Here is a 13,842-nt window from a genome sequence, read left to right as displayed (position 1 = left end):
CCCAACACCGTCTATCACATCAGCGAGGCTTGGGGCGTGGTATCAGGGGCTGGTAGGAGCCACGCATAGCCCATAAGGCTAGGGTGCTTGGGGAGCGCCCATTATACCGGGTGACCACAGGAGTCCGGGAGAACTGCGGGGACAGAGGTCCTGAGTAGCCGTGCCCAGGGAGTCATAGGCAGCCTCCCAACTACATATATATATATTCCATCAAGACGTGGCGGGCGAGAATTAGAGGGTGCCTTGGGCCGGCCTGACACGGAGCGAGGGACTTTAAGGAGCACACAGCCCTCCGTGAGGACCCCACCGTGACATAATGTAAAAGTAACAATGTAGCCTCTTAGTACCTTTGGAAATGACCTCAGTCAGTAGCCATAAAGTCTCTTGTTAACACCCTCTCTCTCCTAGTTCACAGCCCTTCTCCATCCCTCCAAGCAGACTGTTTTGTATTTGCATAGTCTTTTCTTTGACAGTTATCTCAGCCTGAGTCTGCTTCTTGTTCAGATCTGAAGAGCACTTGATGCCCAAAAGCTTGTCCAACAGCTCTCCTAACTACATATCTGGTCCAATAAAGATATCTCAAAAAATCCTTGCCCCTAGCTCTTTTTGAAATAAATGGTTTTAGTTGCTCAGCACAAGACAGGAATTCACACATATTCTACAAACTGAACGGCCAGTGACTATGCTTTCAGTCTTTTCTGTTAAATCTATGGCAAACTTTTTAACCCACTCTTTTGTTTTCTATCTGTGAGAATTCACCTTGTAACAAAAGCAGCTTGTGATTATACATGCAAGTCTTTTTACACCTATGATGACTACCTAAGTTCCTGTATCAGGAAATGGATTGCAAATTGCTTCTCAATATCACACTTCTGGCAATAGACCTTTTAAAATTAAGTTGAAAATTAAAACAGCATGGCACTTAAAGTAGTTTTAGGAAAAAAAAAGTTTTTCTTCTGCCAAACCAGTGCCCATGTTTATCTCTAGTCAGTGGCAAGTGCCAGCCACCCATGAGACTGGCACCTGTTTCTTATTAATGGTCAAACCTATAGACAACAAAATCCATTCCAGCTATTTTCATAGAGAAACTGGAACAATGTTTGGAAATATATCTTTCACTTGCTCTGGATACATTTCAGTTGTTTGCTTTTAAAAATAACCTTATTATCATCTAGATTAAACTAGATCAGTCCAATGCCAAATAAATGTTGTCATGTTGGAAAAACAGCTCTTAAAAATTCAATTTATCAGCTTCTCTTAAGAGCAATTATCTTATGGCTTATTCCGTCTAATTTCAGTGCTGGGTGTATATGGAAAACTACCTGTTTTGCCCTGCTTAAAATGTTTTCAATAACTTTCATCAGATTATCATAGATCCATTCAATACACAATTTCACAATATGTAAAACATAACCCTAGAAATCTGATGTCCTGGTGTCAAAGTGCAATGGAACTATGACATTAGGGATAGCTTGCTTTTATCTCTAGTCAATGGCAAATGTAATAATCGATGCCCACCTACATTAAACTGTTGGGACTTTATGGATTACAGTCTGCAAAGTAAAATAATCATGTTGTCCTAATGAACTTATCAATTCAGAAAGTGACAGAAACTGACTGGAAAAACAGAGGGTATTATGAAATGATAATACTTTGGGAGAAAATATTATATTATTTAATGTATTTCACTCTAAATGTAGGACCATTCCCTGTGATACATTACCATGATTTCTAAAAAGATAATGGATAACATAATAATGGCAGAAGCGAAGGAAAAGATGACTATGAAAGAATATGACAAAGAAAGGAAAAATTGTTGAACTTAGATCTAAACATCAACAAAGCAGCTTCTTCCCATTAGATCCACCTTCTTTGATGTGTGTTGACAACTTGAATAGCCTTGAAATAGCTGACCACTGTTACATTTTGTTATCTATTAGAAAGCTAATAAAAGACCATCGTTAAAGTCATTTTTCTCAATGCATCCTTCAAACTAGTATCTTAGGTCTCACTTGATATACAGGTGAAATCCCAAAGAAGTCAACAGCACCGTATCTGAGTGAAGCTTAAAAGAGAAGGTGCCAAAAGAGGGAATTTTTTTTAAAGGAAAAATGCAATCTTGGGATGCCCATTTAACTTTTTAATTTAGTTCTTATTGTATGAAGTTACCATTACAGTTCCACATTTTCCATTTAGGAACCAGCTGCGCATATTGTTCATAGTGCAATATGTTAATAGTATATCTGAATAAGCCATACTATAATATTATAAGCTCCTCTACAGCCATGATTACGAGAGTAGAATGAGTTAAATGTCTAGTTTATTCAGGTTTTACTACAACCCTACTGTACCGGGAATCATCTATTAGTATCTCATTGATACTTATCATTGTAATCTTTGTCACAAGGAATGATTCACACTTAATTACTGTGGCAATGAAAACAGGAAATGATACAACTGGAATCCATTATTGTCTCAGTGAGTGTACACAAAGTAAGAAATGTTAGATTGTTGACTCATTCCCATTAAGCTTCATCTGCCTTGTAACTCTGTCCAATTGTAGTCAAACACTTTGAGTTAAGAAGTGTTGGCCTTATATGTTAAAGAATCATGAGCAACCCAATTAGATCTCTTTAACAAGTGCTTCAGCTGTCAGGAGTAAGGTTTCCAAATAGTGATAGAAACCAAAAGAAAGTCTCACTGGCTTCCAGACAATTCATCAGCAAACACCTCTTATGCGAAATTAAACCAAGTACTGACAAGGATGCTAGCTGCAAAGCAATATTGCTGTTATTGTTTCTAATTATTCCTAACCAACATCATAACAACATTTTTATAGGTTCACTTAAACTATGCATGCATTGTGAGATAATTAACCACTTAAATTGTTTTCAGAAGATATGTGCTTTCTACCATTCAGCAAATAAAATGGTAGAAAGCACATATCTTCTGAAAACAATTTCCTCCAAATGTCCCCAAAATACAAGTCATTTTTTATTTCTTTTTCTATAATTAAAGCTTTTCACACAATTTTGTACTTCTACCTAAATCTTTCAATTTGTGTATTACTACCTAAAAGTTTCTTGATGAAGGCTGAATGACCTATCATAAACTGCTGACCTTTGATATCTTCATAACAGTAATTAACCTTCTGAACAAGACAAGATACAAGGTTTCATCACACAATTCACAGTGTTTCTAAATTTCATAATCTAATACCATTTTGCATTTCACATGAAATTGTGAAGTACAACTTTGACCTATTTTTCTCTTAGCTCTACAGTTGACAATTGGGCTAGAGGCAGATATTACACATAAACCAGTTTAAGTGATCAGAAACTGGTTTAAACCTGTAACAGAACAGATGTTCAATGCACATAAACCAATATGAGAATGGCTGAAACCAGTTTGAGATAAACCTGGTTGAATGTAGTATCAGACTTAACTGATTTGGCTCAAACCAGTTTATGCAATGTCTGTCCCAGACCTCTTGCTGGTTTAAGATAAACCAGACACCCACTGCATCCTGGCATGCTCTCTGAGATGGGCAGGGCTCTCTGCTCCACAGCAGGGCTGGGCCCTCCCCTCTGCTCCCTGGCTGGAGCTCCAGAGACTGCAGACTGCTTCCCCCCTCCCCTCACCACTCCCTGCTAAGCAGGAATTCCCCCTCCCCTCTGAGGAGGTGTCTGTGTATTAGCTAGCAGACCACATGCTGGCTACCCTCCGTGCTGAATCAACAGGTTGAATCAACAGGCAGAATCAACAAGTAGCCAGTAATGTCCTTCTGTTGTTTTCTTAACTGGGAAATAAACCCTGTTATCAATTCCCTGCTGGGCTAATCACAGTGTCCTGCAAAGCCTAGCCATGCTCCCCTCAGCTCCATGTTGTGGAAGCACGGGTGGGCTGCTCTAGTGTGCCCCCCCCTCCCTTCAGCCCCCGACTTCTAACCTGAGCCACTGCAGGCATGTGCCTGCATTGCTGGGATGTCTGTCCTGTTACAAAACTGATTTAGCCTAGCCAGGTTAGACTAACCAGCAAAGATTGAATCAATTCAGGCTCAGGTTTTTTTAATGTCTTTCCCTAGCCTTAGAAGATATGTTCCTGGACCAAGTTTTTTTTTCAATGACATCTTTACTCAACTTCTCTCCTCCACTGCTCTGCCTAACACTTCTTCCTTAGGAAAGAATGCCCAATCACCTTTAAGCCTCTCTCTTTCACTTTCTACTGATCTTCCTCTACAAAGATGACATTCCCTGAATTCTGTGTCATGGGTTCCAAGTCTACTCCCAACAAAGTCAGGAGACAGGTTTAAGGGCTTGCTGACATATCACAGGGTGCTAATTCTTGACACAAATTTGGCCAGTAAAAATGCTTCTAGATATTCTAGGGGAGCTTTTGTGTAATCCTTTCAACTTTATAGTGTGCAAGTATTTTAGTATCACTGCACAGAATCCCAGCAATATGCATGCACTTTGCTGCAAGTTCATCTTGCCACACGGTGTAGATTCATCATTTTAAATATTTACATTCCCCTATATTGTATCTGGGACAATACATCCCTGTTCTCAGATCACTTATAGTTACCAGCAACAAGCACTGCTGGGAGGCTCTATCTCTATATGCTAGCAGCTGCTAAGATTAGTGTACTCATCTTCAGGCCAAGAATTTTAACAAGGAGCTCCTGGCCTGTTGTCAATTAAAATTTCCTCCCATAAGGAAACACAGAATTTCCTAATTCCAAGTATGATACCCAAAGCTTCTTTTTTAATGTGATTCATTTTGTGCTTTGGATTTGCATACAGAAAATTAATTTGTCTTTTTCTTCTAGCAGCTATCCCTACAGGTGATATAAAACATGCTACCATAAGTGTTGATTTGGAATTAAAATATTCTGACACGTTTGGATGTATTAACAAATTTCCTGTGTGCTTATTCCTCAAACCAAACAGTTACAGTCCTTTATTAACAACTGTGACAAGTTTAAGTAGCAACATTTTAATCCATAGTTTAACTTTAAAGTTATAATAATTAGCAGGTTGTAAAAGGTTAATACATGATTAATACATATTTTAATAAATTATTAATCACTTGTTATAGCCTGTTGGTCTAGCAAGTTACTAGTTTCTTTGTAACCATCGGAGATAACCAGGAATCTTGGTTTTCTCTGATTAAAAAAATCCCCAATTTTCAGATTTAAAAAGTAACTCAAAATCCAACATTTTTCCATGTTTAAAATGAAATACCGTTGTGGGTTACTTTTTTAAATCTGAAAACTTGGAATTATTTTTTATCAGAGAAAACCAGGATCCCTGGTGATAACTACTTGTTCCATCTTCTACTGGTTTGCTTATAACTACCTATATATATATGGCTCATGTGTAATAAATATATACATAGCATATATTTATCCCTTATTAACCTTTGGAAACCATTTATAAGGAGAACTTTCCTAAAACGTTAACTTCTTATGAAAATTTTAGTCCATATTTGAACATACGAATTATAGCCCTGATATTAATTTCTAATCATTTAACAGTGTTTGCACCTGTTACTCTCTGTGTATTATGTCTGGCATCATAGGTCCATCATTGTCTGTCTATGTAAGCTGTGCTTCTTCACAAGCTCTTAACTACAACTGACTGCAACTGACAATTAATGCTAAGTACTTTGTCCATGTGGTTTTCAGTAAGCATTTTCATAACACAAGACATCACAAATAACGGAGGTCAGAGTACTGTGCTACAAATTTCCTATATGGCTTTGATAACTTAATTTTATTTAGGTAGACTGTTTTAAATTGGCTCAGCTCCACTGATGTGAAATGCCTCTCACATACACCGAAGTTTCTACTTAGGGCAGCTAAAAAAGTGAGCTAATATCACCTTTGCAAGGTTTTCTGAAAGCTGTAGATGAGGTAACTACTGCATAACCTAGCAAGCTGACATTGCCTGTGAATGACAGAGAGCTATGTTTTTTACTTGAGTCAGTCAGAATTTTAAGCTCTCTTACCCAATGCTTGGAAGAACAGCTTGGATGTATAATGCTTCAGCTAATTTTTTTGTCTGCTCCTCATTCCCAGCCTGGGTTCACATAAAGAAAATGACCCAGGTGTCCCTTTGGTTCTGTTAGCACAAGTCACATAGGCTGGGGGGAAAATGAGGTGGGCATTTGCTTGCCTGTTCAGTTTCTGGGAGGTGGGATCTTGTTTTGGTTTAAGGGCTTTTTGGTGCTGGAAGCTCCAGGTTCTATTCCTATTGACAGCCTACACTAAGCATGCATGATACATGTATTTGCATACTAATACGATTCATCTTTCCAAATGCACGTTGAATGATGTAGGACTACACAAGAGCCCTTATCTAGTCCACTGCACACTTTATAAGTAAAGTGTAGTACAAAAACCCTTGAAACTAGCATTTCAGAAGGGCCTCATCAAATTATTATTAGTTTGTTAACAACTTGGCTAGCACCACAAAGTCAATTAAAATCTGATAAAAACCCTATTTTGTGGATTTCAGTTTTGAAATGGCCAAAATATCTAAACTGGAGTGCTTTCTTGTTAGACAGCTAAATTCACACTGCTATAAATAAATAAAATTATAAATAAAAGAGATATAGTATACCTGTAATTCCCTGGAATTTAATGGACGTATACTACCTATTCCTGTTTGTCTCACCAGCCACTTACAAAGCCTAATCAAATTTGATAATGTTGGACTTTAAGCAGATTCATTTACCTACACAAAAAAGTGATGTCAAATGGAAAAGGTTGTAGACCTGGGAAAATTCCAAAAACATGTACATATCAAGATAACACAAATAGTACAAAAAAAACCCAACTATCCATGAGTCAGAGTTAATGCCATTGTGTTGTAATATACATTTCTTCATCTTTACAAAAATAACATATTTTTATTATATGACCAGCACAAGATTTATGATGCCCTTAATATTCCATTTCAAAGTGTGTAACATTGTGTGAATGATGTGATACATAGAATCATAGAAAGTTAGGGTTGGGAGGGACCTCAGGAGGTCATCTAGTCCAACCCCCAGCTCAAAACAAGACCAGGCCCAGCTAGATCATCCTAGCCAAAGCTCTGTCTAGCCAGGTTTTGAAAACCCCCAAGCATGGAGCTTCTACCACCTCTCTAGGTAACCTGTTCCATTGTTTTACTACCCTCCTAGTGAGAAAATTCTTCCTAATATCTAACCTCAACTTCCCTTGCTGCAACTTGAGACCATTGTTCATTGTTCTGTCATCTGCCACCACTGAGACTAGCCTAGCTCCATCCTCTTCTGGACCTCCCACCAGGTAGTTGAAGACTGTTATTAAATCTCTTCTCAATCTCCTCTTCTCTACATTAAATAAGCCCAGTTCCCCAAGTCTCTCCTCATAAGTCATGTCCCCCAGCCCCCTCACCATTTTTGTCACCCTCTGCTGGACTCTCTCTAATTTATCCACATCCTTTCTGTAGTGGGGAGCCCAAAACTGGACACAGTACTCCAGACGTGGCCTCACCAGTGCTGAATACAGGGGAATAGTTACTTCCTTTGACCTACTGGCAACACACCTACCAATGCAGCCCAGCATGCCACTAGCTTTCTTGACAACAAGGGCACACTGCTGACTCATATTCAACTTATGGTCCACTGTAACCCCCAGGTCATTTTCTGCAGAGCTACTGCCCAGCCACTCAGCCCCCAACCTGTACTGGCACATGGGATTGTTCTGTCCTAAGTGCAGGACTTTGTACTGTCCTTATTGAACCTCATGAGATTCCTTTTGGCCCAATCCTCCAATTTGTCTAGGTCACTCTGAACCCTAGTCCTACCCTTCAGAGTATCTACTACACCCCTCAGCTTGGTGTCATTTGCAAACTTGCTGAGGGTGTGCTTTATGCCATCTTCCAGGTCATTGATGAAGACATTGAACAAAATCAGCCCCAGGACCGCTCCCTGGGGTACTCCACTTGATACCAGCTGCCAACTAGACATTGAGCTATTGATTACTACTCTCTTAGCCTGATGCTCCAGCCAGTTTTCTATCCACCTTACAGTCCATTCATCCATCCCATACTTCCTTAGCTTGCCTGTGACAATGTTGTGAGAGACCGTATCAAAAGCCTTGCTAAAATCAAAGTACAACACATCTACCAGTCTCCCTGCATCCACCTCATGCCAGTCACCTCGTCATAGAAGGCAATCAGATTGGTCAGGCATTGGTCACCCCTGGTGAATACATGCTGACTTTTCCTAATCACTTTCTTCTCCTCCAAGTGCTTAGAAATAGATTCCTTGAGGATCTGCTCTATGATGTTTCCAGGGACTAAGATGAAGCTGACTGGTCTATAGTTCCCTGGATTCTCATTTTCCCTTTCTTAACTATGTTTGCCCTTTTCCAGTCATCTGGGACCTCTCTTGATTGCCATGAGTTTTCAGAGCTAATGGCCAATAGCTCTGCAATCACATCAGCCAGCTCCCTCAGCACCCTCAGGTGCATCCCATCCGGCCTCATGGATTTATACACATCCAGCTTTTCTAAAGAGTCCCTCAGCTGTTCTTTCACCACTGAGGGCTGCTCACCTCCTCGCCAAATTGTGCTGTCCAGTGCAGCAGTCTGTGAGCTGCCCTTGCCTGTGAAGATGGAGGCAAAAAAGTCATTGACCACTTCAGCCTTTTTTGCATCCTCTGGCACAAGGTTGCCTCCCCCATTCAGTTAGGGACCCACACTTTCCCTGATCCTCCTCTTGCTACTGACATACTTGTAGAAACCCTTCTTTTTACCCTTCACATCCCTAGCTAGCTGCAACTGCAATTGCACTTTGACCTTCCTGACTTCATCCCTACATGCCCAAGCAATGCTCTTATATTCTTCCCTAGTTATTTCTTCAAGTTTCCACTTCTTATAAACTGACATTTTGTGATTTACATAAGTATATACTTGTGTCTAAACAAGCTTAATGGATTTGAAACACTTTATTTTTGGTTTTGGATTATAAGTGAATTACTGATAACTCAGAAGTTCTAATCCAAAGGCCACTGAAGTCAGCTGAAGTCTTTCCTTTGACTTCAGTAAGAATGGGACCAGGCCCACGAAGAAGTGGACTGTATAAACTTTAAAGTAATCCATCATTTCTACTTGGATGTTGTACCCCCATGCTAACTGAATGGCATATGCCTGCATTAGCAAATGCTGCTAGTACAAAGAGCAAGCCCAAAATGAACTAGAAAACATCTCTCATCTTCCATGTGAAGTTTGTGGCCTAGTTAATGACTTTGTATCACTTAAACAAATTAACCTTAATAGCAAGCATGTACATTTTTGGAATTTGAGATTTTTAGTATTTATTAACAGCACCAAGCCCTTTGTCTTATCAATATTTGTCTACAGAAGACCAGATTGTCAGCACTAGTAATCAGGCATATGAAATGCATGGTTTGTTCCTAATTCCAGAATCCTCTAAAATTGCAACTGCAGGTAAGTGATGGCATTTATCATTCCTTAATCTTCAGCGTAAATCAGGAATTCAGTTTTCAACCACATGAGATGTAATAGGGAGTTGAAAGCCAAAATACAAGTAGGACCATGCATCACAATTTCTGATTAGCCGAAAGTGGAGGACAAGTGGAATGAAAATTCATTCTTGTGGATTACAGCTCTTGTGCAGTCCAATTCCTTCTCATAATTTAGAATAACATTAATGTTCTCTTTATCTTTACTCTGAGCTTTTGAGAAGATGCAGAGCTTGTCTGTCAAGTTTGGTCTTGTTTTAAGACTATTATCTAAAAGCAGTAGGAAAGCCATAAATAGATCTTTGATCCTTTCAAATACAAACAAAACACTGTGAGAGAGCCCAGGACCTGTAATTTTTTTTCACACATAGGAAATTGCCCAGCATAGTCCTGTCATGTACTGCAAACACTCAACGGGGGTGGGATTTTCACTAATGCTCAGCATTGGCTTAACTTGGCTCCCATTGAAGTGAATGGGAATTTTTACCATTGACCTCAGTGGAAGCAGGGTTCAGTAAATGGTGTGTCTTTTGAAAAATTCCCTTCTTACAAAGAGGAGTTGGATGAGAGCTTGCCAGAAATGACTTGCTGTGTCAACCACTACTGCTCTAGGTTGTCTTCAAGTGTGGTTCCAGTGATCAGCAAACAGGCCCCAGGCAGGGCACTTCAAAGAGAAAATGAATGCACTTTCCCTGAGCAGGATGCCTGCAACATAGCCAGGATAGAAAGGAGTGAGGAGGGTCTGGGCTCAGCTATAATGAGTTACCCTGTCATGAAGGGATTGTGTTGGCACATGTATCTGTTTGGATGGTCCTACGATCCACACCAATTGGCAGTGCAGGAGTGGCTTACTGGCAGGAGCCTTTTGCCTTTGTTAGAACAAGGCTGTGCCTAGACCATTTTTAGATAAGATGCTAAACTCCAAGTGTTTTTACTGTTTTACTTTGCCTGGCTTTAACCCAGGTGATATGTTATACCATTTAAATAAGCTTACAAACAACTTGGGGGAAATGTAGGGTTCTTTAGTGTGACTACAGATGGGGGGGAGGGGGTGGGTTTCAAAATGGTACCTGGTATCAGCAATGGAGTTTCTATTCACTAACACAGATTTGTGTGAACAGAAGTGCGACATGCTGCTTTGGCAATTTACCCTAAAGCATGATTTTCATGGGGGGTTTTGGTGAGTTTCTTTTGAGATGGCACTTACTACTTCAAATACATTCAGTTCTGCCCTCCCTCTTGGACTCCATTGCTGGAAAAGCCTCATCTAGCCAGGATGACTGGATGCTACAATCAGAACCAGTCAGCACATACTTCTCCAACCAGCAGCCATATGCACATGTACAAAAAATGCTCTCCTCATTAGGGAATGAAGGGAAACTAGGCCTTATTCTGTTCTCATGCCAGTGTAAAGCAGGAGAAAGCACACTGAAAGTCAATGAAGTTACACCACCATAAATGAAGCAGCTTTATCAATGGCGGTTTTACATGACTTGTGTCTATGTGATTGAGAGAGAAAATTAATTTACTTGCATATCACATGTGCCTTTTTCCCAGAAATTAAGACACACATCTCCATTTTGGATTGCTAAATGAAGAAACTGATGACTGCACCAGAATGGAGGCAAGGGGCTGTGGTCAGCTTTGGCTCATTCAGGGCTGAATGCTCTGGCCAGGGCCAACCTTATGAGTGGGCAACATGAGCAACCACCCAGGGCACCATGGTCAGGGGGTCACTGGGGGATGTCAGGGAGGCACCCCCCCCAGCAGCTTTCTACCCCTGCTTCTCCCCGGCTGATCCCCACCCTCCCAGTCCCCGCCTCCAACCACTGCTTAGGAGGAGCCAGGCTGGGCAGTGCATTCAGCCGCAGGAGCAAATTCCCCATCCCCCGTGATGAGGCCAGGGAGACACCACAGCACTGGGAACCAAGCAGGGGATGGAACCACCTGCCCAGGCAGCCACACCCCCACCTCCCCGCATCCCACCTATCCAGGGCTGGTTGCACAGCTGCAGTGGGATGTCACAATTGCTCCTGGCCTCAGTGGTGACTTCACTTGGGCACTTGGGCAGTGGCAGGCCAGGCTGCTAGGTGGCTGCAACATGACAGCTGGGGACAGGGATGAGCCAGGGAAGGAGACCACATGCCTGGGCAGCTGCACTCCCCCTGTCCCTTCCCTCCCCACGCTCTGCCTCCCCACCTGCCTCTGCCTGCAGCAGTACTGCTGATTTAGGGGACAGGCAGTGGTGCATGGGTTGGGCACCAGGGCAGGGGTGCTGGGGCAAGGGGAGAGAACACCAAAATACAAGTTCACCCAGGGCACCATTTTCCCTAAGGCTAGCTCTGGCTCTGACCACATGGAGCAGAGGCAGATCACTTCATCAGCATCACTCTCTCATCCCCTGCTATTCTGCAAGTTTAACCCTCTCATAGCCACTGCAAAATTATGGCCTTGAGAGGGTTGACAACAGTAGCTCTGAGTGGGTTAAACCTGCGGAGCAGTAGAAGGAGGGGGAGTGATGCTGACGAGGACACTTCATCCTGGCTCCATGCAGCCAAAATGTTCACCCCTGGCTGAGCTGGTATCATGGCAGGTGAGATTCTGGAAAAATCTTTTTTTACTCAGCCTTCTTATAATAAGGTGTGTGTCTTATTTGAAGGCATGTGGTATATGAATACAGTAAGTATTAAAAGCATTGTTAAGTGCCCAATCTAGTCATGCATGCTGCTATGCTGAGAGTGCGTACTAACAAAGATTCAGTTGAATTGTTTTATACCTTTGACATACCTGTAAGACTGGAGATCCTAAAATGTACAGATTGTTGCATACAATGTTTCCAGAAAGCGTCCTATGCTTTGCTCGTCAGAGGCCTAGAATCCAACTCTCTTCCTATGTTTTGCAGCACAACACAATGACAGACTCAATCCTAAGGACTGATCCTACTCCTTTCTGGTCAATGAAACTTAGACATTAAGTTCAATATGTTGATATTTCAGGGTTTTACATGACCATTCATGATGGAAACCACAAAAGAAAGAAAGAAAAGAAAGTGTTGAGCCCTTTAGTATAAGATGTAGTTATTTTTTGCACTCCTGTGGCAAAGTGGCTTTCCCTATTCAAAAAACAGTGTCTTTAGATGGCAAGTCTGTATCTTTTGAATGGCTAGGGTCCAACCATGTCTTTGTATATTTGCCTCTCCAAGTAGTGTTACCATCCATACCATTCAGTTCTTTTGGTAAGAACTGAAAAGGAAGTGGAACATAGACTCCTGGAAGATGATGGACTTAAAATGCTTATAAGCAAAAACAGTTTAACAATAAGGATGACTTCCTTCATATTGAATAGATAACTGTAAAGGGGAAAGTAATTTATCAGCTTCACCATTAAAGGACATCTGTAATATTAAACCTGGGAGGCTTCTAAAAGCAAAGAGCAGTAGGGTTTTTAAACAAAGTTTACTTTACTATAGGGCATTGTTAAATTCTGAGCTTTAAGAAATGTGGTTGTGCCGCTGATACCTTAATATTACTTGATTGCTGATACCAGAACTATCAAAGCAGCCTCACCCAGTTTTTAATTATTCCCACTATAAGTTGGTCTCCTAGACTCTCTGGAGTCTAAGGTAATTTTCAGCAACTCCAGACACAGGAGAGCATTTATCCTGGGGTATATCCCTTTTAAGACATTCCTTCTAGTGTGACTGTTGAGACAGCTGAATACAAAGTACATATTTTTGGTTACCATATGTTAGTCAGTTGTTCTCTGCTCAAAACTCTCTTAGGTCCAGATTGTGGCTGCCCTTATAAGAGGGAGAAAAAGGCTTTTTTCTGTCTTATACATCTCTTGTACCCTTATGGTGCAATGACTTATGGTCCCCTGCTATCATTTGTGTTAGCCAAGTAGCATAAATCCTAGATTTCCACTGTGTTGTAGGGGTGAACTCCTATAGATCCCACAGTAGATTTTCAAGTTAAGCTCCCTCGGAAGGGTAGAAGTGAGACTATCCTTCCTCAGGTGCAGCTGTTCCAACTCAAATTGCCTTCCCCCTCCATAACACATCAGAGAGGTGAATCAAGGCTCTAGTTTGGGCAAGAGATGGGGATGGATCAATTGCTAGAACAAGGCTTGAACACTTTAAGTCTAGGTCAGGGCAGTGCTACTTGTCCCTCTGACATTCATGCATCAATTTTACATTTAAATTTATCTACATGGCATTCTATTTTGCACCAACACTTTTTTTTTCCCAAGCCATTGCTTACTGTTGCATTTACTCATCTTCAAGAGCTTACATTCTGTTCTGTTTCATGCTTTAGTGCAACCATGTTG

At 41.0% G+C, this 13,842-nt stretch overlaps 1 protein-coding gene across 1 annotated transcript in view; it reads right to left on the bottom strand.

The window, feature by feature from the left end:
• Nucleotides 1–13,842, bottom strand: part of LOC102383312 (protein Wnt-7a) — a 61,360-nt gene that overhangs the window by 16,381 nt on the left and 31,137 nt on the right. The window lies entirely within an intron of this gene.

Source organism: Alligator sinensis, unplaced genomic scaffold (genome assembly GCF_000455745.1).
Source record: "Alligator sinensis unplaced genomic scaffold, ASM45574v1 scaffold81_1, whole genome shotgun sequence".
NCBI classification, from domain to species: domain Eukaryota; kingdom Metazoa; phylum Chordata; order Crocodylia; family Alligatoridae; genus Alligator; species Alligator sinensis.
The sequence above is the reverse complement of the archived record's forward strand: the minus strand, read 5'-3'. Positions and strand labels throughout refer to the sequence as shown.